We start from the raw sequence: 27,738 nt of genomic DNA on the forward strand, positions 1-27,738 counted from the left end.
CCTTGTCTGGTCCCTGATTTCAGTGGGATTGCTTCAAGTTTCTCTCCATTTAGTTTGATGCTGGCTACCGGTTTGCTGTATATTGCTTTTACTATGTTTAGGTATGGGCCTTGAATTCCTGTTCTCTCCAAGACTTTAAGCATGAAAGGATGCTGAATTTTGTCAAATGCTTTTTCAGCATCCAATGAAATGACCATGTGGTTTTGTTCTTTGAGTTTGTTTATGTAGTGGATTGTATTGATGGATTTCCGTATATTGAACCAACCCTGCATTCCCGGGATAAAGCCTACTTGATCATGGTGGATGATCGTTTTGATGTGTTCTTGGATTCGGTTGGCAAGAATTTTGTTGAGTATTTTTGCATCGATGTTCATAAGGGAAATTGGTCTGAAGTTCTCTTTCTTTGTTGGATCTTTGTGTGGCTTTGGTATCAGCGTAATTGTGGCTTCGTAGAAGGAATTGGGTAGTGTTCCTTCTGTTTCTATTTTGTGGAATAGTTTGAAGAGTATTGGTGTTAACTCTTCTTTGAAGGTCTGGTAGAATTCTGCACTGAAACCATCTGGTCCTGTGCTTTTTTTGGTTGGAAGACTTTCTATGACTCCTTCTATTTCTTTAGGCTTTATGGGACTGTTTAGATGGTCTAGTTGGTCCTGATTTAATTTTGGTATTTGGTATCTGTCAAGGAAATTGTCCATTTCCTCCAGATTCTTCAGTTGTGTTGAGTACAGGCTCTTGTAGTAGGATCTGATGATTTTTTGGATTTCCTCAGTTTCCGTTGTTATGTCTCCCTTTTCATTTCTAAGTTTGTTAATTTGGATACTTTCTCTGTGCCCTTTGGTCAGTCTGGCTAAGGGTTTATCTATCTTGTTGATTTTCTCAAAGAACCAGCTCCTAGTTTTGTTGATTTTTTGTATGGTTCTCTTTGTTTCTACTTGATTGATTTCGGCCCTGAGTTTGATGATTTCCTGCCTTCTACTCCTCCTGGGTGAAATAGCTTCTTTTTGTTCTAGGGCTTTCAGATGTGTCATTAAGCTGGTAATGTATGCTCTCTCCATTTTCTTTTTGGAGGCACTCAGGGCTATGAGTTTTCCTCTTAGCACTGCTTTCATTGTGTCCCATAGATTTGGGTATGTTGTGTTTTCATTTTCATTATGTTCTAAAAAGTCTTTAATTTCTTTCTTTATTTCTTCCTTGACCAAGGTATCATTGAGTAGAGTATTGTTCAGTTTCCACGTGTATGTGGGTTTTCTGTTGTTTCTGTTGCTATTGAAGACCACTTTTACTCCATAGTGATCAGATAGGAGGCATGGGATTAGTTCTATCTTCTTATATTTGTTGAGGTCTGTCTTGTGACCAATTATATGGTCGATTTTGGAGAAGGTACCATGAGGTGCTGAGAAAAAGGTATATTCTTTTGTTTTAGGATAGAATGTTCTATATATATCTGTTAAATCTAATTGGTCCAAAGCTTCAATTAGTTTCATTGTGTCCCTGTTTAGTTTCTGTTTTCCTGATCGGTCCATTGAGGAAAGTGCAGTGTTGAAGTCACCCACAATTATTGTGTTAGGTGCAATGTGTGCTTTTAGTTTTAATAAAGTTTCTTTTACGAAAGAGGGTGCCCTTGCATTGGGGGCATAGATGTTCAGGATTGACAGTTCTTCTTTTTGTATTTTTCCTTTGACCAGCAAGAAGTGTCCCTCAGGGTCCCTTTTGATGACTTTGGGTTGAAAGTCAATTTTATCTGATATTAAGATGGCTACTCCAGCTTGTTTCCTGAGACCATTTGCTTGTAAAGTTGTCTTCCAGCCTTTTACTCTGAGGTAGTGTTTGTCTTTGACCCTGAGGTGTGTTTCCTGTAAGCAGCAAAATGTAGGGTCCTGTTTGCGTATCCAGTCAGTTAGTCTGTGTCTTTTTATTGGGGCATTAAGTCCATTGATGTTAAGAGATATTAAGGAATAGTGATTGTTACTTCCTATCATTTTTGACGTTATTTTTTAAATTTGAATGCTTAACTTCTTTTGGGTTTGATGAAAGGTTACTATCTTGCTTTTTCCAGGGTGATGTTTCCCTCCTTGTATTGGTGTTGTCCTCCTATTATCCTTTTTAGGGCCGGGTTTGTGGATAGATATTGGGTAAACTTGGTTTTGTCATGAAATATCTTAGTTTCTCCATCTATGGTGATTGAGAGTTTTGCTGGATATAGTAGTTTTGGTTGGCTTTTGTGTTCTCTTAGAGTCTGCATGAGATCTGCCCAGGACCTTCTAGCCTTCATAGGCTCAGGTGAAAAGTCTGCTGTGATTCTGATAGGTCTTCCTTTATATGTTACTTGGCCTTTTTCTCTTACTGCCTTTAGTATTCTTTCTTTGTTTAGAACATTTGGTGTTTTGATTATTATGTGACGGGAGGTATTTCTGTTCTGGTCCAGTCTGTTTGGAGTTCTGTAGGCTTCTTGTATATTCATGGGCATCTCTCTCTTTAGGTTAGGGAAGTTTTCATCCATAATTTTATTGAAGATATTTGCTGGCCCTTTAAGTTGTAAATCTTCACTCTCATCTATGCCTATAATCCTTAGGTTTGGTCTTCTCATTGTGTCCTGGATTTCCTGGATATTTTGGGTTACAAGCTTTTTGCATTTTGCATTTTCTTTAACTGTTGAGTCCATGGTTTCTATGGAATCTTCAGCATCTGAGATTCTTTCTTCTATCTCTTGTATTCTGTTGTTGATATTTGCATCTCTGTCCCCTGATTTCTTCCCAAGGCTTTCTATCTCCAAAGTTGTCTCCCTTTGAGTTTTCTTAGTTCTTTCTACTTCTGATTTTACATCCTGGATGGTTTTGCTTAGCTCCTTCACTTGCATGTTTGTGTTTTCCTGGAATTCTTGAAGAGATTTTTGTGTTTCCTTTTTCATGACCTCAACCTGTTGACCAAAGTTCTCCTGTATTTCTTTAAGAGATTTTTGTGTTTCGTCTTTCATGACCTCAGCCTGTTGACCAAAGTTCTCCTGTATTTCTTTAAGTGTTTTTTGCATTTCCTCTTTGTTGGCTTTTGTATTCTCCTGGATTTCTTTCAATGATTTTGTGTTTCCCTTGCAAGGGCTTCTAACTTTTGATCCATTTTCTCTTGAATTTCTTTAAGTATGTCCTTCATGTGTTCCTGTACCAGCCTCATGACCAGTGATTTTAAATCCAAATCTTCTTTTACTGCTGTGATGGGTTATCCAGGACATGTTGGTAGGGGAGAATTGGGTTCAGATGTTGCCATATTGCCTTGATTTCTGTTAGTGACGTTCCTGCGTTTGCCTTTTGCCATCTAGTTCTCACTGGTGTTAGTTTGTCTTGTCAGTGCTGGACTCACCAGTGTAAGCTGCCCCTTCCCAGTTGGCCTCTGGTGCACAGCTTACCTCCTGCACTGCTTGTAGACAGGGTGCTGCTGCCTAGGCTGTTCAGATCCCAAAGCAGGCACCCGAAGGCTCCCGCTGGGGCCCGCTGGATTCACTGGAGCACACTGACTTCTCCCGGCTGGCCTCCGGAAGCCCAGCTAGCCACTTGCAGGACTTGGAGATGTGGTGCTGCCGCCCAGGCTGATCTGGATCTGGAAGCGGAGGGAGTAGGCTTCCGCCTGAGGCCTTGCCCCAGATTGTGTCTGTGGACCAGATGGAGCCCGTGTGCACCCCCAGGGAGTGCCGATGGTGTATGCTGCTGTGATCTCCCCTGTGTTCCGCTCACTCCGCTGGGCAGCCGATCCGCCAACGTCAACCGGGCTGTCGCACACAAGGTTAGCCTGGCCGCCCAGTCCCTGAGTCCAGGCAAAAGCCTGGGAGGCCAAGGTCCGAGCAAAGTTCCCCTAGGGCTATGACTGTTAATTGGGTCTGCCAGGTGACTAGGATGGCGGGCGTGCGCGCCCGCGCTCCCTGAAAGCGCAGGGAGAGTCTGCTGTGTTAACAATCCCCTGGGCGGGTTGACTCACAGATGGCCCACCAAGCCACCCAGTCCTTGGGGTCAGTCCTGTGCCTTTTGGGGCCTAGACCCTCGCTTTGTTAGCCTCAGGCTATTCCTGTTACAGGTCTGCCCGCCAGAGCTCTCTGTCGTCCTGCAGGCAAAATGGCGGCGGTGCGCGCGCGGGCCTGGGCAAAAAACCCCCTGGCTGGGTTGGCACCCCGATGGCCTCCCGACCAGCCCAGGGCCTGGGTGCAGGCCAACGCCCGCCGCGGTGTTGGCCTCGGATTATGTTTGTGTACCTCAGTCTGTCCGATCCCCGGAGTCCGGAACCAAGATGGATGCACCTCTCCTGACTGGTGGGAGGCCGAGTTCTGAAGTGGCCTCCGTGCAGGAAAGGCGCAGCACAACTGCAGCTGCTTGCCGCCCGGCTGGTCAGCGAAGGTCAGTGGTCGTGGGCGCAGGGCCTAACTGGTCCCTGTGTCGCCCTGGCTCCACTGCTGATGGCCCTTCAGCTGGACCAGCTACTGCTGCACTGCCACCGCCGCCGCTGCCGCCGCCGGATCTCATGAACAGTGATTTTTAAATCCAAATCTTGTTTCTCTGGTGTGTTGGCATAACCAGGACTTGCTGATGTTGAAGAGTTTGGTTCAGATGTTGCCATATTGCCTAGATTTCTGCTAGTAGCGTTCCTGTGTTTGCCCTTTGCCATCTTGCTCTCTGGAGCTAGTTGGTCTTGTCTCTGGCTGGTGTTTCAGCCTCCCGAGAGGCTCTAGGGCTATTTCTGCAACACTGGATGGCTGGGTTTCCCCTGTTGCAGATTGCTGATGTGCTGTCCTCCTCTTGGGTGCCCTTGCAGCCCTAGTGTGTTTTGCCCCAGATTGTGTCTGTGAACCAGATGGTGCCCGTTTGCTCCTTCAGGGAGTGCTGAGGGGTATATGTTGCGGGGACCTTTTCTGCGTGCTGATCACTCTGCTGGCCAGTGGAACTCCCAACCGGGTTGGTGCACAGAATGCTAGCCTTGCTGCTCAGGCCCTGAGTCTAGGCAAAAGCCTGGCAGGCCAATGTCTGAGCAAAGTTCCCCTCAGCTGTGAGTGTTAATTGGGTCTGTCAGGTGGCCAGGATGGTGGCATGTGCGCGCACTCCCTGAGAGTGCTGGGAGAGTCTGCTGGGCTAACAACCTCCTGGCTGGGTTGGCACACAGATGGCCCACCGAGCAGCCCAGGGCCTGGGGGCAGTCCAGGGCCTGACCCTCTTAGACCCCAGCTATGTCAGCCTTGGGCTAGCCTGTTAGCTGGTTTTGCCTGCTAGGACTCTCTGGCTTCCTGTAGGCAAAATGTTGGCAGCACTCACAGGCAAGCTGGCCTGGGCTAACAACCTCCTGGCCGGTCGGCACACAGATGGCCCACCGAGCAGCCCAGGGCCTGGGGGCAGTCCAGGGCCTGACCGTCTGAGACTCCTGCTATGTCCGCCTCGGGTTATGCCTGTTAGCCGGTTTGGTTTTGCCTGCTAGGACTCTCTGGCTTCCCGTAGGCAAAAGGCAAACAACCTCCTGGCTGGGTTTGCACACTGGTGCCCCCTCCCCCCCCACCCACCAGCTCAGTGCCTGGGTGCAGGCCAATGCCCATCGGGCTTAGACCCCGTGATGTTGGTCTCAGATTGTATTTGCGTACCTCAGTATGTCTGATTTCTCTGGCATCTGAGAACCAATATAGAGGCCTCGTAACTGACTGGCAGGAGGCAGAGTTCTGATGTAGATATTTTGTTATTCATGCTTATATCTTTCCTTATAATTTTTTCTTTCTAAGGTTTTTCAAATTAAATTATTTTCATTTATTTAACTTTGATTATTTCACACAAAACTTATTCAATAGAGCACATTTCATTATTAGAGTAGTTTTGGTTTTATTTATCTAATTTTATTATATATCTTTTATTCATTTTTGAGTGTTTCTAATTTACTATTTGCTATTACATAATTTAGCTATAGGAAATATAAGTTTGCATGTTTTAAACTATGACATCTGTACTTTACTTTTAAATGATGACCTTTAGCTACACCTTACTAGATAGTCCAATGTCTGGTATATAGGGTATTAATATTTTCCAATTTGTAGGCATTTTCTAGTTTATGCTCACTTTTCCAAATGTCACACACACACACACACACACACACACACACACACACACACACATGCTATGCCTATTTAGTTGATGGAAAGTATTCTGAAAATTTTCCCCGCTTTTTTTATTGTTGTTATTATTATTATTATTAGTAGTAGTAGTAGTAGTATTGTCATTTAAGGAAATGAAGTTTTTATTGGAATGAGGTTCTGAACCAGCATGAGCAGGCTCTGGGAATTGGCATAAGGGCATGAAGTAGGCACCAACTGCCCTTTCCTGCCATGGAGGTGTGGGCATAGCCATACCCTTGTGCACACACACACTAACACACACACACTAACACACACACATACACACAGACAGTTTCAAGCTCTCCCAAAAGGGCAGGCTTCTCCTGAAGCGTGGGCACCAGGCAGGTGGGCAGTGCCGAGAGAATTCAGTTCCATCTCCTCATTCTAGTCAGACACAGGCTGGTGGTCCCCAGAAGGTAAGAAGGGTCTGAGAGGTTCAACTGGAACTGGGGACAGCAACTCCTGGGGCGGGGGGCAGCAGTCATGGGGTCCACCTGCTCACAGGTGGGCTTCCCACCAGGCTCAGCCCCAGGCTGATCAGGAACAGCTACTGCTTCCTGGTCCTTGGGACCCTCTTCCTCCTCTTCAAACTATTCTTTCTCCTCATCCTCTTCATCCTCGTACTCATCCTTGTCCTCCTCCTCCTCTTCCTCCTCCTCCTCCTCGTCCTGCTACTCCTCGACCTCCTCCTCTGTAACATCTTCACTCAAGTCCTCCCGTTCTTCATCGTCCTCCTCATTTTTCCCCTCTTCTCCCTCCTCCTCTTCCCCACATCTTCCTCACCATCTTCCTCAGGAGGCTGATGAGCTGGGTCTGGGATCTCAGAAGGCTGTGTGGGTGTCTCCTCCAGGGATATGGACTGAGAGGACTCAGGGGCTGAGGAAACAGCTTCCTCTTTCGTCTTCCAGAGATGATCATGGTCATTCTAGGCACGAGGGGCCACCTTGGCCGGAGGTCGGCTGTTCTTTCTCTGTCTGCAGCTATTGCTTCCCCCTTCCTGTTCTCCTCTCCCCAAGTTCTTCACCCTATCCCCCCACCTCTGAGAGGGTGCTCCACAAACCACTCCTACCTCACCTCTGAAATTTCTATATTCACTAATATATCAACATCTCCACCCTTGACACTGTGAGTTTAATCTCCCATCCCATACTCAGTCTTCACTTATTACTTACCAGGGCTAACGAGATGGAAGTGGACACTGAGAAATGTCATCTGCCCAGTCCTCTGTGCTGTCCTTCTAATTTCTGTGGTACTTGATGCTTTCAATTCGAGAACCATATCAAAAGATGATATAGCTTCTTGCAGCCTGAAATGTGATCTGTAGAATAAAACATACACTGGAACACAGAAAAGAAGTGAAGAATAGTTACTTATAAGCCCTGAAATTGGTGGGTGATTTGCCTGGGTAATATTTCATTCATAAATTAGTGTCATTTTTACTCTATTAACCCCAGCATTCTACTGACTCACATAGTAACAAGGATATATGCTTGGTTTGTATAACATACAGCAGATTTTGCTGTGGATCCTTATATAGGACCCAATTAGGACCCAAGATAAAGGATCCATCCTTCTGAGTTTGAGATAAGCCTGAAGCTACAGCAGAGGGAACAGAAGAGCTGGTGGTGTGCAAAACTGCTCCCACAATCTAAGTGTGCCAGACAACAACCTACTCACACCACTGTGACCAGGTAGCATACTTTAGAGCCAAGCTGCCTGCCACTTTGATCAGGACCAGCCTAATACAGTGGGAGCTTTCAGAGATGGCAGCAGACACCCTTAAAAGAATAAAGTCTAACACGTACAGCTCAAACTATTCTATTCTGACCAATATCTGTCACTTTCCACTTCTGTTCAATATGCAACTTTTAGAGGGAACCATTCCTGCAGATTGATGGTGGGACTATTTCTTCTGATATTGTATTTGTCTCTATCCATTTAAAAACAATGTTTCAAAGTATATACTTATTTTACTGCATATCTTATGCTGCTTACAATTGAGAAGAAAATTTCGGAAATAGTGCTTTAGAATTCTTAGGTTTTATTTCCTTTAATAACATGATTGAAAAAGATTAATTTTTTAAAATGTATTTTAATGTGTGCGTATATGTGTGTGTGCATGTGCACTAATCTCTCTCTCTCTCTCTCTCTCTCTCTCTCTCTCTCTCTCATGTGTGTGTGTGTGTGTATGAGTGTGTGTGTGTGTGTGTTTGTGTCATAGTGGCATACCTGTCAGTAGCCAACAGCTCATTAACTGAACCTATGACCTGCTCAACAAGAGGGAAACTATGCTTGGTACTGGAAAATTAAGGTATCTACTCAGTGCTAATGAAGTCATGATTATTGGTGTAGAATCTACAACCATTACTTTACTTAGTGAGCATAATCACCAACAACCAACAAATATTTGCCCTATACCACATGAGGGTAGACATCACATGCCAGCAACGAAACTTATATTTGAAACTAACTGATAAAGACCACTACAGAAACCCACAACCAATCAAAATGTCATAATGGATATACCTATGAAACACTCCCTCGTCTAAAGTCTAGAGAACATTGCAGACCAGGAGGCGGACAGATTACCAGAGCCAGAGAATCAGAGAGTTCAGAAGTTTGCTATAAGACTTGTTTCTTAGTAATATTAAAAGCTGCATCTATAAAGTCTCGCTAACATGACTGCCCACATGTGAGGTGAGCAAGGATGAAGCAATGAACAATCCATACTTGACCAGGAGAAGCCCACAGTCCTAAAGCCTACACGGAGAGTTATATAGCCAACTGAGGAAAGCTGGGAGCAGGAGAAGGGCTCTTCCGGAGAAGAGCACACCAGTTGTTTGTGCAGTGCCTGATGGTCATCCCTGACCGTGTGCATACAGGTAGTATTAGATGGACTGAGCAGGTTATATTCAGGAATATGTACACATATGCATATTCATCTATGAGCACTATACCAATTAGAAAACCAAGAGACCATAAATTTGAAGGAACGTGGAGAGGAGTATATAAGATAGTTAACTCAAAGGATTAGAGAAATGGAAAATGTTGTAATTAAGTTATAATTTCAAAACCAATAAAAGAATGGAATAAAAAGCAGAAGGAGGGACAACAAAAGAAAAAAGTAACTATATAAGTTCTGATAAATTGGCATTTATTGTCTTATTATCATTCACTGCATTTCATTATTTCTATTTGGCGCCATTTGTATTTTTTCTTCAACGTGATCCAATCTTTATTCTTACCACAGTTCCTTTGCCAAAAAGTTTCCTGTGGTATTTTAAGGGCTCAGGAGACAGCAGGTGTTGGCGAGGATGTGGAGAAAGAGGAACACTCCTCCACTGCTGGTGGGGTGGCAAGATGGTGCAACCACTTTGGAAATCAGTCTGGCGGTTCCTCAGAAAACTGGGCATGACACTTCCTGAGGACCTTGTTATACGACTCCTGGGCATATACCCAGAGGATTCTTCAGCATGCAATAAGGATACGTGCTCCACTATGTTCATAGCAGCCCTATTTGTAGTAGCCAGAAACTGGAAAGAACCCAGATGTCCCTCAACGGAGGAATGGATACAAAAAATGTGGTATATTTACACAATGGAGTACTATTTAGCCATTAGAAACAATGAATTCATTAAATTCTTAGACAATGGATGGAGCTGGAGAACATCATACTAAGTGAGGTAACCCAGTCTCAAAAGATCAATCATGGTATGCACTCACTGATAAGTGGATATTAACCTAGAAAACTGGAATACCCAAAACATAATTCACACATCAAATGAGGTACACGAAGAACAGAGGAGTGGCCCCTGGTTCTGGAAAAACTCAGTGTAGCAGTATAGGGCAAAACCAGAACAGGGAAGTGGGAAGGGGTAGATGGAGGAACAGGGGGAGGAAAGAGAGCTTATGGGACTTGCAGTGAGTGGGGACCCAGAAAAGGGGAAATCATTTGCAATGTAAATAAAAAAATAAAAATAAAAAAAAAGAAAAGTCCCTCAAAAAAAAAAAAAAAAAAAAAAAGGAAATAAAGCCCTGGAATATGTTCATATCACAGTATCACAGCAAACCTGCCCTACAAAGTAGAAGGGGGGAAAAATCTCCATCTTTTTTAAGAATTTTCATGCTCCTTAGTTTAATTAATCACAGAAAATAACTAATTAATTAAGCTGTGGAAGGTCTCCACCCCAAAATATATTTATATGATATGATTCTATATTGTTTGTATTTTCATTACTGTAACAAAATAGCTGACATAAATAACTTATGGGAACAAAAATATTTTTGTTTTAATTTTATTTAATATGTATAAGTGTTTTTCCTTTATGTATATGTGTACCTACCACATACATGTTTGTCCTCAAGTAGGCCACCAGAGGGCATCAGATCCTCTGGACCTGGAGTTGTTAGAGATCGTTGTGAACTGCTTGAATCAAACCTAGCTACTGTTAACTACTGAGCTCTCCCCAGCAATCAGTTATAAACCTTTTTAAACTAACATTAAGAAGTTAGATGAGAATGTTTAGCTGATTTATATTTATTCTGACTTGTTTTGAATAATAGTAATAGTAGTAGTAAAAATAATAATATAAAACTGATTATTTTTATTAGTAAATAACTTCATAGTCATTTTTATCTCTTATCATTAGCAGTCTAGGAAGTTGTGAGGCTATATCAGAACAAACGAAACACTGCAGTGAATGATGTCAGTGGAATGACGTGGTCATTGCGACTTTCCTATCTTTTTTGTTAGAAAGTCTAATTTTTAAAATACAACACCTTTGTTAGTTCTGTGAGAGTTCCGTAAATGTATAAAATGTATTTTATTGTGTCTACTCAATACTTCTAATTCCTTGCATTCCCATCTTCCATTTCCCAAACACTTCTCAAATTCTCAATGTTTTGTTTTGTTTTGTTTTCCTCTCTTTTTGGTTTGTTTATTTTTCATAATGCACTAAGCTGAGCTTCTTCTGCACAAATATTTGCGGATATGGGGCCATCCACTGGAGCCTGCTCACCATATCGGGGACTTCCCAATTAAAAAGCTATCGATTCTTCCAACCCTGGCAGTCACCCACTGTCAACAACTTCCCAGCACCTGGTGTTGGCTTGTGATCCTTCCCCTTCTCTTTCATGCAGGAAGGTTGATTGGTTTGATCTTCTGAAGACCTTGAGGAGGCAGTAACAGCTGCTGTGAATTCCTGAGTACAGTAGTAGTCTTGGTACATACAGAAAATACCGAGTTGTTCCAATCTTCCTTGGCCTCTGGCTCCTACACTCTTTACATCTCCGTGCTCCTGATGATCCTTCAGCCTGTAGAGAATAAGGTGATACAGTGGCCACATTTATGGCTGGGCACTTCACAGACAGTCTCTGCACTTTTTCCAGCTGTGAGTTTCTGTATTAGCTGTTGCGTACTGTACAAAGCTTCTCTGATGAGCTGGCCCTAACCTATGGATATTGAGATAATGACTTATAGTGCATAGGATGGTGTTTTAATTTAGCAAATTAAAAGTAGTATGTTCACTCCTGGGGCCCTGGGCTATGACTTCTTGGCCAGATTTATAATGTGAGGTATAGGCTTCCTCTTATGCAGGGTGCCTTAAATCAAATCAGAAAGTACTTAGTTACTCACATGAATGTATACCAATATTGCCCCCAATGGGCATATATAGCCTTGAGGGTCATATTGTAGCTCTGATTGTTCACAACTGGCTAAGGCTGTTGCTGTTTCTCCACAGCCTTGCATAGTACAACCCAGTGCTGTAAAATGGAGCAAGCAGGGAGGAAAGTTCGTGGTCAATATCAACTTGATTTTTTTTCCATGTTCTATCACCAAAATGTGTGATGTCTTCCACTATAGGACTTTAGTGTTGAGTCCTAGTAGGCAAGCAAAAATAAGGCAAGAATCTGCATTGTATTGTGGTTCTCTGGTATAATTCTAACCAAGAATTTGAGGGCAGATAAACCTGCCACTTGTATTTTCCTTGGCAGTTTATGGCTCCTGGGACAAGGAATACCCTGCTGTAGAGTAACTTCAATGAAACTCGTGTGTGTGTGTGTGTGTGTGTGTGTGTGTGTGTGTGTGTGAAATATGTGTATGCATGAGGCTTGTAAAATAATGGATTTACATATTTACATGTGGCTTTTCCAAACATCCTTAAGGTTAGTTATCTCTCTCCCATTTACTCCTTTCTCCCTTTCTTCCATCTGTTTCTCTATTTACACTTAGAACTCTTTTTCAATAAGCTGCCCTTTCCCCTTTAAATTCTCTAAGTCCTATTCAAGATCTTTACTTTCCCCTCCATCAATGATCCCTTTCAGGTTTCTACAGACATTACAAGTTAAACATATTTAACATGCTAAATGTCACATTTGTCTAGTGGAGTCTGCGCTACTCCACTCTGGTGCTTTTCCAGTTCTGTTTACTTACCTTCCAATGCATAATTTAAATTTTCCTTCTACCCAAACAAAATTTCACAATGTATAGATAGGTAGTGTAATTTCACATCTTTTTTTTTTCTTTAATTTCCAGCCGGCTTTGTTAAATTGAGAGTCTTACTTATTCATCATTTTGTAGTCTAGACTCTTGAATATGTTCATTTTCCTCTTTAGCCTGAAGTATTCCGATATTCTCTGCGTGGCTGCCTTCGTGCTCACAAATCCCTTTGTCCTGCTTTCATCATGGAAAGTCTTTGTTTTATCAATTATGGCAGACAGTTTTGCCAGGCATATTTGATAAGGTGGACATCTGCGATCTTTCAACTACAGACAAACAACACTCCAAGCCCTTCTTGCTTTAAAATGGTTTAAATTGAAAGCCAGCAGTTCTTCTAATGAGGTTTTATTTGGTTGTGACTTGGCTCTTCTCACTTGCATCAGTCAATAGACTTTGTCCTGTGTATTTAGTGTTTAGATTATATGACACTAGAAGTCTCTTCCAGTCCTACCATTTGGTGTTCTGTGTGCCTCTTGTATCTGGAAGGGCATCTCTTTCCCTAAAATAGAAAAACGTTCTTTTATAACTTTATTAAAAATATTTTCTATGACTTTTGTGTGAAATTTCTCCCCTTATATACTTAGAATTCACAGCTTTTATCCTTTTAAGCAAGTCCTAAAGCCCTTGAATGTTCCATTTATCCATTTAAAAAAATTACCATTGACCTTGGCTGAATTGTTCAACTGCTCTATTTTGCCATAATGCTTTATTAAAGGGTTCACGTGTTGTATTCCATTGCTGAGGTGTTTTACTGATTCTTTTATTTGATGTTTCATTTTAGTTTTTCATTCTATCGTCATCTTTGTTTGGCTTTCAGTATTTCTCTTTATTAAATTCTTTCATATCATAAATTAACTTTATCATTTTCTCCCCTGTCTGAGTTCTCTTGGGAAATATTTGAACTCTTCTTGAGTTGTTTTTAACCATATTCAGATGCCTTCTTTCTAATTCTGCATCTGAAATGTATCTAAATCATTTTGATATGGGGGGCATTACTATGGCATTAGTGACTTAGGGAAGATACAAGCTGTCTTGGTTTTTGTTTGTTTGTTTTATGTCCTGTTTGTTAGTCTGTCTGGTTTTTTTGGTTTCTACACTGGGGTGTGTCCACATGGGTTTTGATCACTGCATATGATGTTGTTGGTGTTGTTTACTCAAGTTGCCCTTCTTATTTTCTAGATGTGTTTGCAGTGTTCCAGAGAGACTAGGCTTTAACACAGTTGTGGTGACATTTTTAATGGACTGTTGGGGGTAGACATAGAGTTGGACCATGCTTTCTATCAGCTTTAGGGATGATAACTGTCTACAGCAACTGTGATGGTTCTGTATCTAATCCAATCTGATAACAGAGTAGCAAGTAAGTATGTAGGAATTGTAAGTACCAACTGAATTAGGGAAGAAAGAGTCCCTGATAGGAATATAGAGAATGATGATATGTGTGGATATGAGGAAAGGAAAACAAGAAGAGATATCCATCATGGTAGAACTAGTGATAACTATAACCATTAGACTGCTAGACAGAAATAAAAGAGACTGACATCCTTAGGACTGTGATAATACAGAAAAAAATAAGCATAGGAAGGCTACTGATTTGCTTGAGTTGATTTTGTAACCAGCCACTTTGCTGAAGTTGTTTATCAGCTGTAGGAGTTCTCTGGTAGAGTTTTTTTTTTGGGTCACTTAAGTATACTATCATATCATCTGCAAATAGTGATAGTTTGACTTTTCCTTTCCAATTTGTATCCCTTTGATCTTCTGATGTTGTCTAATTGCTCTAGCTAGAACTTCAAGAACTATATTGAAAAGATATGGAGAGAGAGGGCAGCCTTGTCTAGTCCCTGATTTTAGGGGGGTTGCCTCAAGTTTCTCTCCATTTAGTTTTATGCTGGCTGCCGGTTTGCTCTATATTGCTTTAACTATGTTTCGGCATGGGCCATGAATTCCTGTTCTTTCCAAGACTCTTAGCATGAAAGGATGCTGAATTTTGTCAAATGTGTTTTCAGCATCTAATGAAATGACCATGTTTTTTTTTCTTTGAGTTTGTTTATGTATTGGATAGCATTGATGGATTTCCTTATATGGAACCATCCCTGCATCCCTGGGATGAAGCCTACTTGATTATGGTGGATGATCGTTTTGATGTGTTCTTGATTCGGTGGGCAAGAATTTTATTGAGTACAGAAAAAAAACAAAAAATACATGGGGGCTTTGGTTAATGGTAAACTAAAAAGAAGTAGAAAGATGTACTATAAATCATAAACTTGGGTAGTTTCTGGATCTTGAGAAGTGTAACATAAAAAGAATGGGTATGGAAAAAGAGAAAAGTAGAGAAAAATGAAATGGGAAAGATCAAAGAAGGCCATGGCCTTGACTACTTTGATTGTAGTGTTAGCAGCAAGTCCAGGTAGACTATAGAAGTTGGTTGGAGCACTGATACATGTCTATTCAGGTACTTGAAAAACAGTTGATGAGGTGATAAAATTTCCCTGCACCCTTAGATTTCCGAACTGTAGTCAGCCATTTTCTGATGTTCCTTTTCATCTATCACCTTACCAGAAAGTAGTGCTCTCCTAGCTCTTATTTTCCTATTGTGTTTTTCTCATTCAGGTGAGTGAAGCATAACTAGAAACTTCCTTTAGAGACCCAATCCTATCATACTTGTTAGCTCTTCATTACTAAGTCAAAATACTGGAGAAACTAAGCTTAATAGAGCAATCATTTATTGTAGCTTTTAGTTTGGGTGGCTGGCTGTTGCTTTGAGCCTGAGGTAGTGAGTCTGGGTTGTTCAGTGGTAGGGAGAGGGCTTCATGTTTCAAGGATGATGGATGACGATGATGGAGTCAGAAAAACATGAATGTGGGGTCACAATGATCCACTTATGGCCACCTCTCCCCAGTGACATACATCACAAATCAGACCACACACATCAATAGCTAATTCACCTATTATCCTATAGGAGGATTAAACCCCCCCCATAAGATTAGAGATTAGTGGCTTAATTCTGTGACAAAATGCCTGATGGAAACAACATAAGAAAAGAAGAGGTTATCTGTACTCACTGTGTAAGGTTGTTACACAGTGTCACAGCAAAGATGACACAGTGGCAGAGCATGAGACAGCTGGCCAGAGTGTCTTCCCACTTAAGAAGCAAATAGGCAAAAATCCTAATGTTCTGTATTCTTTCTCCTTTTTATTTAGACCAGGACCCTGGTCTCTAGGGTTGTGCCGCCCATAATCAGGTGATCTTTTTATTTTACTTAAACCCCTCTGCAAAAACTGTCATAGGCACATCAAAAAGATTATCTCCTAGATTGTTCTCTAGTCCTCTATCCCATCAAGTTGACAATCAAGATTTACTGTCATAGAGAATTCAAGGTCTCATTACCTATCACAGTCTATCTCTGTACATTACTGCAATAGCAGACTAAGTATCAGTGCTAATGAGTCCCTAAGGGCATTGTATATCCAAAAACTAACATTACCAAGGTTCTCATGGGTCCCCATTTGCATTCTTACCATATCTCATGTGAATCACATGACAACTGACATTCTAGCTCCAACTAGAGTTCCAACTAATGCTCATGTTGGTCTTTGAGCATTTCCTGAGCTTTTTCATGTGTTCCTTTGTTTTCCTTTGTTAAAGCTATTGAGAATTTTACCTGGGGACTTTGCCAGTGTTTCTGATGGACTGAACCCCAAAAGGGATTAAAGCCAGGTATTGAGATATACTTGGATTTCCTCAATTATATAAAAATTCTATTCTTTTAATATCAAAAATAGCTTATTTATTTGATTATATTTGCCTGCATCTGATATAAATTTATATAATTGTTTCTATAGCCTTTACACACACACACACACACACATGCACAAGTGCACACACACACACATTCAAAGATACTCAACTTTACATCAAATACTTTTTAGTATCGTACATGAGCTTTATTCTATCTCTGCCATTGTTGTGGTGATAGCAAAACATCCTATTACCTCATGGAAACCTTCACTGTTTACAAAATGGAGTGAAATGAATTATTTCCTCCAAGAAACCACTTAATACAATCTATATATTTGAGTGAGTTATGGCTCACTATAATGTTAAGTGAGATATGGCTAGATAGGTACTGTTTCTTTTGATTTGAAGTGAAAAATTGACTTTATAATTTTAACGTATAGTAGTCAGCCTTTAGTCAGATTTTTTTATAGAGGCTTGTGTTTTATTCAAGTCATAGGTTTATAATAGTAACATTCACATGGATACCCAGAAATTAAATCTTAAATAAAATGATTTGTAATTAATATAAAGCACCTAAGAGATCTCAAGACAGACATATCTTTGGTGAAGGGGGAAAATGTTGTACGTAAGGTAACAAAAAAAGTCTTTAATTGATATACAAGTATTAAATAACATTTGTAATCTCTGAGTATTTGTCTAAAGTCTGTTTTTCTGTTTAGCTATTTTAATGGGTGTTTAAGGAACAGAAAATTTTAGTTTAGTCCCAAAGTTGTATTATATATTGTTTTTTGACCTGTATGAAAAATATATCTAAGCTGAAGATTTGCATATCCTATCTGTGACCTGTAATGCTCCCATGTTTCTGTGAGTAGCCTAGATGTGTAGGTAAGTATGTTACATAGAGGTACAACTACACAAATGGAGAATTTTTATTGTGAAGAAATTTTGAGATTGATTAATCTTGTTCTGTAAAGTTCATTTCTGATATTTATTAGAGGGGTTTAAAATACAAATGCCATGACAATAACATAGCAGAAAAAAATTTTAGTAGAGAAAGCAAAACCTCCAAGTCATGCTCATTTTCCCTTGAAAAACAAAAATGTATTCTTCATCAACAAATAACTGTATAACAAAAATCTTCCTAGGTTTTACAAGAAGGGTCACACACTTCAGTAGCTCTAGCTTTTATTGATGCAGAACAGTCAGACCACATCTCAATCTTATTCACTCATTTCTTCAAGTTCTTTTACAGCTATACATATTTGGTCTTAGGATTTTGTTTGTTTAGGTTTACCTTCCTCTCTCCCTTCTTTTCTCCTTCCCTCTCTCCCTCTTTTTCTCCCTCTTTTCCCTTTCCCTCCCTCCTTCCCTTTAGTCTTCCTACCTCTCTCCTTTTTTTATTATTTCTTTGTATTTTATTTATTTATTTTTATTTGATATATTCTTTATTTACATTTCAAGTGTTTTTCCCTTTCCTGGATTTCCCCCTCCCTGAAAGTCCCATAAGCCCTCTTCCCTCCCCCTGTTCCCCAGTCCACACCTTCCCACTTCCCTGTTCTGCTATTCCCCTATACTGCTGCACTGAGCCTTTCCAGGACCAGGGCCATTCCTTCCTTCTTCTTGGACATCATTTGATATGTGGATTGTGTCTTGGGTATTCCAAGCTTCTAGGCTAATATCCATTTATCAGTGAGTGCATACCATGAGTGTTCTTTTGAGACTGGGTTACCTCACTTAGGATGATGTTCTCCAGCTCCATCCATTTGCCTAAGAATTTCATGAATTCATTGTTTCTAATGGCTGAATAGTACTCCATTGTGTATATGAACTACATTTTCTGTATCCATTCCTCTGTTGAGGGACATCTGGGTTCTTTCCAGCTTCTGACTATTATAAATAGGGCTGCTATGAACATAGTGGAGCATGTATTCTTATTATATGCTGGGGAATCCTCTGGGTATATGCCCAGGAGTTCCCTACCTCTCTCCTATCCTTCCTCTTTTTCTTCCTTTCTTCCTTCCTTTCCTTATATTTTGAAACAATGTCTTATATAGCCTAGGTTGAATAATATTACATTCTTGGCCCTTCTGCCTCTACCTGCCAGGTACTGAGATTAAAGGCATGTACCACCATTTGTGGTGTCACATTTGTACTAAATAGTTCTTTTTGCAAGCTTCTTAAGTACCTCTCATTTTCACTGAAACCAGATTGAGATATATAAGCTGTGATAGGGTTATCCTCTGAGCTTGTGTGTCTAGTGTACTCCAAAAGAGTTATGTTGTATATCCCTCTTTCCACTTCTAATCTCTGCTTTTAAATATTCATCAGGTCAATTGCAGAATCTCATTTCCTCATGAATTAAAACATTCATTAAAAAGTTCACTATTAGCATCTTTGAATCTTTTGTGTTTGCACGACAGTCATGATTTGTATTTTTCCCACTTATATTCTAACATGTATCAAGAAATCTGCCAGTTATGGCTGTGCACAACTGTATTCAGAAGACCTAGATGGGATGATTCTAACTTCAAGGCCATCCTGAACTACATAGCATGTTTAAAGTCAGTTCGGTTATAAAGAGAGACCCAATTTTCAACAGAAAACCTACAACAACAAAGAAAGAAAACGAATTTACAAATTCACATCTCTTTTCACGAAGAAATGTTAGTTAGAACTTATTCATGCGGTCATACCTGTCTTTGCTAAGGAGCACAAAGCATGTATCATTTTTAACATTACCACAACGATCTTCAGAAAAATGTCTGGAAACTTTCCTGGGACTGTTAACCCTAGAAGAGGCAGAATAGACTCTTTTAAACTCATGCCTTAAGAAGGCTTAGAAACCCTCACACTGCTCTTTTAGTTATATGCTTTTACTTCCTTTCTAAATTCTTTCAACAAACTGAGTTTTGGTACATTTTCTGCTTACCCAAATATACATGTTGGGACTAGCCTGAAAGTGGTACTAAATATAGCTCTAATCCAAAGTTGGAAGCCTGACACCCTTTTAAGAGACAGGGAGCATCTCTCTACAGGTAGCTGACTCCTATGCCAGGAATAATAGTACAGAGTAAACATGATTTGGAGTTATCTTTCAACCACAACAGTATTTTGACCATTACTGTGATGGCTATTCTTGGTTGTCAACTTGACTACATCTTGAACTAACTAAAGCCTATGGAGTAGGTACACCTGTTGAGGAATTGTTTTAAATTAAATAATTTGGGATGAGAAGACTCACTTCTAATCTAGATCTTTGAAGAGGGAAGATACACCTTTAATCTGGACCATACCTTCTGGTAGCATCCTGTATTTTTAAACAAACAAACAAACAAACAAAAAACCTGGGAGAATGAAACTTTGCTCTTTGTCTGGTAGCTCTAGATTATCTGGCAGGGACATCCTGTCATTGGCATTAGAGCCTACTTCTTTAGAATTCCAGCATTTACTGAAGATCACCTAAAGCCACTAGTCTCCTGTACTGAACAGCCACTGGATTCTTGGACTTTCCTTTGGTAGTCATTGTTGGATTAATTGGACCAGAGTATGTAAGGCACTCTAATAAATCCCCTCTATATATACAGTCTATCTTTTTATTCCTCTAGAGAATGCTGACTAATACAACTATCCGGAATAGAAATATTCTGAAAAAAAAAGAACTAAAATAGCAGACTTTTCTTAATTTTTAATTTTTATTGAAAATAGACCTCTCTTATATCACAGCCACAGTTGCCCTTCTCTCAACCTTGTAGCCACCTTGTAGCCACCTCCTTGCCAACTCCTCTACCCTGTCTACTCCTATTGTATTTCCATCTAAGTAAAGTGTAGGCCTCCAAATGACTATAGCCAATAAAGACAAAACAAGATATAATAAGGCAAAAGTCCTTCTAGGAGGCTGAACAAGGCAACCCAATAGGAGAAAAAGAGTCTCAAGGGCAGGAAAAAGAGTCAGAGATATACCTGCAAAAACATCAAGCTAACAGATATGAGATATACACAGAGGACCTGGTGTAGACCCATGCAGGCCCCATGATGACTTTTTAGGTTTCTGTGAGCCATGTTTAGTTAATGTAATGGACCATGTTCTCCTGGTGTTCTCCATCCCCTCTAAATCCTATAGTCTCTCCTAATGTCTTTTGTAGTGTTCTCCAATCTCCAAGCAAAGGGACCCCATGGAGACTTCAAATTTAAATTCTACTTTCACATTATATCTGCCTATGGGTCTCTGTACCCACTTCTATCTGCTGCTGGAGGGAGCCCATTTGATGACAACTTTAAAAGGGACTACCAATCTGAGTTTAGCAGAATATAGTTAGAAATATGACAGTGGATCCCATTGCAGCGGAATTTCCATTCAGCTCACTGAATGTAGAGAGGTTGAGCTGCTATAGGCTTGGAGCCTTCACCCCTATATTCTGGCCTATTTGGTGTGAGAAAGTGCTCTGCAGGCTGTGGAGTGAGAAACCTGAATACCAACACAGCCACAAAATACTCCACCTACAATCTGTCCTGCTTGCAAGACGTACTGGGTCAATTGTGACACAGATCTTATGGGAATGGCTCACCAATGTCTGATTTAAGTCGAGGGCCACTCCATAATATCAAACTTTTCAAGTCAAAACTTGTAAAATGAGGGTAGAACGACATAAAATTCACTTCATTGTCATATGAAGTTTAATTTAGAACTGTACCTAAGCTCTTCATAATGGAATGAAGTAAAGCTAACCAGGACATTAAACATGGGGAGTATAGGTTCTGACAAATGTAGTTATTATGCAAGCATTCTCTAATCTACTTACTGAACACAGGATTTATCAGGACATAATGAAGACAACGCTGTAGAAGGCCATTACCATCAAGCCGCTGTTTATCAGCCACTCATAGTAAGAATAGGCTGGGGCATTCACTTCATGCCTAAGATATCTTCAGCTTTGAAACATTATGATCCAGCTTGGGCTTCTGTTATTACTCTTAGGGCTTCTGTCTCTTATTAATAAGGATTTAAAGCTCAAAATAACTCTTCTCAAGTATAATTCAAAAACGGCCAGCAAAATTGCCTGCTAAAAACCCAATGCAAATGATCCAAAGTGCACAAACTAAAGTTGATTACATTTCCCTTTTTTTGCATCCTTGAAGGTATAGATGATTCATGACAAACCCTATGTTAACAGCTTTCTGTTTCTTTTTTTTTTTATTGATATATTTTTTATTTACATTTCAAATGATTTCCCCTTTTCTGGGTCCCCACTCCCTGCAAGTCCCATAAGCCCTTTTCCCTCCCCCTGTTCCTCCATCTACTTCCCTTCCCACTTCCCTGTTCTGGAATTCCCCTATACTCTTGCACTGAGTCTTTCCAGATCCAGGGGCCACTCCTCCATTCTATTTGGATATCATTTAATTTGTGGATTATGTCTTGGGTATTCAAAGTTTCTAGGCTAATATCCACTTATCAGTGAGTGCATACCATGATTGATCTTTTGAGACTGGGTTACCTCTCTTAGTATGATGTTCTCCAGCTCCATCCATTTGTCTAAGAATTTCATGAATTCATTGTTTCTAATGGCTGAATAGTACTCCATTGTGTAAATATACCACATTTTTTTGTATCCATTCCTCCATTGAAGGATACCTAGGTTCTTTCCAGCTTCTGGCTACTACAAATAGGGCTCCAACATAGTGGAGCATGTGTCCTTATTGCATGCTGAAGAATCCTCTGGATATATGCCCAGGAGTGGTATAACAGCGTCCTCAGGAAGTGTCATGCCCAGTTTCCTGAGGAACCGCCAGACTGATTTCCAAAGTGGTTGCACCATTTTGCAATCCCTCCAGCAGTGGAGGAGTGTTCCTCTTTCTCCACATCCTAGCCAACACCTGCTTTCTCCTGAGTTTTTTACCTTAGCCATTCTGACTGGTGTGAGGTGAAATCTCAGGGTTGTTTTGATTTGCATTTCCCTAATGATTAATGATGTTGAACATTTCTTAAGGTGTTTCTCAGCTCTCCGAAGTTCTTCACATGAAAATTCTTTGTTTAGCTCCATACCCCACTTTTTAATGGGGTTATTTGGTTCTCTGGGGTCTACTTTCTTGAGCAGCTTTCTTTTTCTTGTATATGACCTCAAGCATTGTTGATTTTTTATAAATTGAATTCAAATTATGCACATACATAAAAATATAGAAAATACATATTTAAAAGCTCTTTAGATATATCATAGCTTTAATGTGGCTAGAATAAAGGAAGCCCTTGCACCTACCCAAAGCACACCAAATGGCTGCCTGTCTATAGTAATCAAAAATAGGCAAATGTGGAATTTTTCTTTAGCAGTCTGGATAATGGGGAGGATAATTGCTAATGCTAGTATTAATAGTGGTGTGGGTGGTGATGGTAATGGTTATGAAGAAAACAATAAGTATAGGCTGGTGATGGTAAATCCACTCACAGGGATATTATGGCAAGGGACCACATCCAAAGACCTTCTAGGTCAATCAAGCTGGAATTCAAACACACCCTGGATTGAAATCCAGTAGTATGATCCGGTTGGAATACAGACACACTCTTAATACACACTTTTAGTCCAAAACAATGTGGTTGAGGTTAGTTTGTAGAGGAAAGCAATCATGTTTAAAAGTGATGTCTAATAATGGGCAAAGTGATCAATCAGAGATAGAGAAACTGTCAGAGATTGGATATGTCCAATGGGGGAGGGAGAGGGAGAAAGAGAGGGGGAGGGAGAGAGAAAGAGGGAGAAGGAAGGAGGGAGAGGGAAAAGGAGAAAGAAAGGGAGAGGGAAAGGGAGAGGGAAAGAGGGAGGGGGAGAGGGAAAGAGGGAGAGGGAGAGAGAAAGGGAGAAGGAAGGAGAGAGAGAGAGAAAGGGAGAGGGAAAGGGAGATGGAAAGGGAGAGGGAAAGAGGGAGACGGAAAGAGTGAGAGTGAGAGGGAAAGAGGGAGGGGGATAGGGAGAGGGAGAGGGAGAGGGAGAGGGAGAGGGAGAGGGAGAAGGAGAGAAGGCAGTTTTACCAGGACAGTTTTACAGAGACAGGTTGTAGGTGAAGACAGGATAAGTGAGAGAATGAGAAGGATCAAGATTAGAATAGGGGGCCAAAGTTAATTTGAGACCAATCAGAGCAATTCACTCAGAAGCCTAAAGAAGCAAATTTGAATCAGTCATCTTGGAGAGGACTTTGAGCCAGAAGAGCTGAGTTGAACCAGCCAGCCAGAGTTCAGAAAGAGCTAGAAAGGGTTTGCTTATTTAGCAATAAGCCCCCAAGACAACAATTATATCTGGCAAATAAAAGTTACTTTTACAGATAAGAATGATTCTTTTCTCATTCATCCAGATGTTGGAAATACAACCATACTCATCTCATGAGTATCATTATGCTATCTATCTGGGATTTTTAGTATTTTTTTTCCTGTAGTCCATCATATTTTAATAAAATTCATTAAATATATGGGTTATATTGATCAATTTCTTAAGATTCTCACAATAAGTATCCATTTTATGCTTTATTCATGAATGATTTCAGCACAAATAATTTAGTCATTTATCATTCAGATTGAATGAGTAATATTTCCCATTTTCCTTAAAAGTAATATAATGCTTTTTATCTTTTTCCTAATTTTTATTGAAAAATATTTTTCATATAATACATTCTGATTATGGTTTCCCTGTTTTAACTCCTCCCAGATCCTTCCCAGTTCCCTACCCATCCAAGTATACACCCATTTTCTCTCTCATTAGAATAAAAATGGGCATATACAAAAAATTAATAGTATAAAATAAACCAGAGTAGAACAAAACAAACAAAAAGAAAAAACAAAACCAAAAGTGCTCAAGAAAATCTCACACATAGAGTGAGAGACATGGTGAGAGAGAGAGAAAAAAGATATAATAGTTAAAACACAAAACTAGAAACCATATTATATAAAGAAAGAACTTATAATGTTAAACACAGCAAAAAGCCTTAACAAACCTCAATCTCAAAAACATCTTGACAAAGATTTGTGAGACAAGGAGCCATAAAAAATGCTATTGAGTTTATTTTGTGTTGAATATCTACTGCTGGGTGTGGGGGTCTAGATTAAGGGTTGCTTGTATGCTATGTGAGACTCTTGTGGAAAAAAAGTGAGATGTTGGTGAGCAGTTATCAGTTGAAAGTTTTTTCTGGAGTAAGAATGAAGTTTGTGTTTACTTCTCTTCTTATCATTGGTATCCATGCTTGCGCAGATCCTGTGCATGCTGCCACAATCTCTGAGTTCGTGTATGTTTCATCCCTGATCTGTCTAGAAGGCTTTGGTTTTTTTGTTGTCTTACATCCCTTCTGGCTCTAATGTTCTTTCTGCCTCCTCTTCAACAGAGTTCCCAGGGGTCCTGAGGAGAAGGGAGATATAATGGAAAGATATCATTTGCGGTTGAGTATTCCAAGGTCTCTCACTCTCTATACAGATGTGGGTCTCTATATTTGTTCCCATCTTCTGCAAGAAGAAGTATCTTGGAAGCTCATAGACTGGCATTAATTTCAATATAATAGTGGTTGGTTAGCCTCACAAACTTTGTGGCCTTCTTACACTAGCATATTTTGCACACAGGTCACCATTGTAGACCAAAAGGGTTTGTAGCTAAGCTGGTGTTTACCTTTCCTCTTTGAGAGTGCACAGAGTATCTTCCAGCACCATGAACACCCACCAGTAGGACTGAGGGCTCTAGAAAGGCACCAGCTCTACTTCTCTAAGTTGAATGAGTTGTGGAGGTCTTTTCTTCAGCAACAGGGTCTTACAATCTGTTTATGGAGAGAAAATGGAAGCCTGGGTAATAGACTTCATTGTTTGGAGCTTCCCATGGTGCTACTTTAACTAACATTCAATTGTACATAGCACTTTCATATATGAAACATAGATGTTTCATTTGGCGAAGAAATGTCCAGGTGGGGGCTCCATCACCCTTATTGCTTGGTGATTCCAATTATATCATCTTCACACACTGAAAGGCTAAGATTAATAAAATGAATGATAGCTCATGCTGGTCAAGATATAGAATAAGGGGAACCATCCTCCATTGATGGTGGGACTGAAAACTTGTACAGCCACTATAAAAATTATCTAAATTGCCATTACCTACTATATTTGTCTTTCTAGGTCTCAGTTAATTCACCCTGGATGATTTATTTTTCTAGTTCCTTCCATTTACCTGCAAATTTCATGTTTTTATTTTTTAATAGCTGAGTATCATTCCATGTGCAAGGTACCACATTTTATTTATGATGGGCATCTAGCCTGTTTCCAATTTCTGGATATTGTGAATTGACCAACAGATAACATGATTGAGCAAGTGTCTCTGTAGTAGGATGTAGGGCATCCTTTGGGCATGTTACCAAAAGTGATATAGATGGATCTTCAGGTAGATCTATTCCAAGCTTCCTAAAGGGCAACACTGATTTTTATAGTGGCTGTACAGGTTTTCAGTCCCACCATCAATGGATAATTGTTCCCCTTACTCCATATCTTCACCAGCATGAGTTATCATTCATTTTATTAATCTTTCCCCCAAGTGTAAGATGAAATCTCAGAGTTTAATTTGCATTTTCCTGATTACTAAGAATCTTGAACATTTTAAAAGTATTTCTCAGCCAATATTTCTCACCAAATATCATCTAGAGGATTCCACAGCATGTAATAAGGATACATGCTCCACTATGTTCATACCAGCCCTATTTATAATAGCCAGAAGCTGGAAAGAACCCAGATGTCCCTCAACAGAGGAATGGATACAAAAATGTGGTTTATATACATAATGGAGTACTATTCAGCCATTAGAAACAATGAATTCATGAAATTCTTAGACAAATGAATGGAACTGGAGAACATCATCCTAAGTGAGGTAACCCATTCTCAAAAGAACACTCATGGTATGCAGTAACTGATAAACGGATATTAGTCTAGAAGCTTGGAATACCCAAGACACAATCTACATATCAAATGATGTCCAAGAAGAAGGAAGGAGTAGCCCCTGGTTCTGGAAAGGCTCAGTGCAGCTGTGTAGGGGAATACTAGAACAGGGAAGTGGGAAAGGGTGGATGGGGGAACAGGGGGATGGAAGAGAGCTTATGGGACTTTTGGGGAGGGGGGATCCAGGAAAGGGAAAATCTCTTGAAATATAAATAAAGAATATATCGAATGAGAGAGAGAGAGAGAAAGAGAGAGAGAGAGAGAGAGAGAGAGAGAGAGAGAGAGAGAGAGAGAGAGAGAGAGAGAGAGAGAGAGAGAGAGAGAACGCTCTATTTAGGTGTGTATCCCATTTTAAATTGGGTTCTTCTGATGTTCAAGTTTTTTTTGTGCTTTATATATTTTTCACATTAGCCCTCTACCATATGTGTAGTTGGTAAAAATCCTTTCCCATTCTGCAGTCTATCATTTTTTCCAAATAATGGTGGCCTTTGCTGTACAAAATCTGTTTTGTTTTGTGAGGTGATATATTATTAACTGATGTTCTTAGTGCCTGTGCTATTGGTGTCCTATTCAGAAAGTTAAACCATGTTCACTTAGTTAGAGACTATTCCCCACACACATTCCCCTTTTCTCTTTTATCTGAAAAGTGTATCAGGCCTTATATTCAGGTCTTTGATCCATTTTTAGTTGAGTTTTGTGGAGGGTGATATGTTTGAATCTATTTGGATTCTTTTATATGTAGCCATACAGGTTGACTATGACCTGCTAAAGATGCTGTTTTTCTTTTTCCAGTATGTGTTTCTGGATTCTTCATAAAAATCTGGTGTCTATAAATATGTGAGTTTATTCCTGGGTCTTCAATTTGATTGCATTGATTATCATGTTTGGTCTCTTGTTTCCTTGTTACCAGGATGTTTTTATCATTATAGATCTGTACTACAATTTTGTTTCAGGGACTCTGCTACTTTCAGCACTTCTGTTATTTAGGATTGCTTTATCTCTCCTAAGGTTTTGTTTCCAGATAACTTGTAAAATGTTCCTTCTTTTTTTTTTTTAATTTTTTTTACAAATTTTATTCGATATATTTTTTATTTACATTTCAAATGATTTCCCCTTTTCTGGTCCCCCACTCCCCGAAAGTCACATAAGCCCCCTTCCTTCCCTCTGTTCTCCCACCCATCCCTTCCCACTTCCCTGTTCTGGGTTTTGTTTTATACTGCTACACTGAGTCTTTCCAGAACTAGGGGCCACTCCTCCATTCTTCTTGTACTTCATTTGATGTGTGGATTATGTTTTGGGTATTCCAGTTTTCCAGGCTAATATCCACTTATTAGTGAGTGCATACCATGATTGATCTTTTGAGACTGGGTTACCTCACTTAGTATGATGTTCTCCAGTTCCACCCATTTGCCTAAGAATTTCATGAATTC

This window comes from Apodemus sylvaticus, chromosome 18, assembly GCF_947179515.1.
Source record: "Apodemus sylvaticus chromosome 18, mApoSyl1.1, whole genome shotgun sequence".
NCBI lineage: Eukaryota > Metazoa > Chordata > Mammalia > Rodentia > Muridae > Apodemus > Apodemus sylvaticus.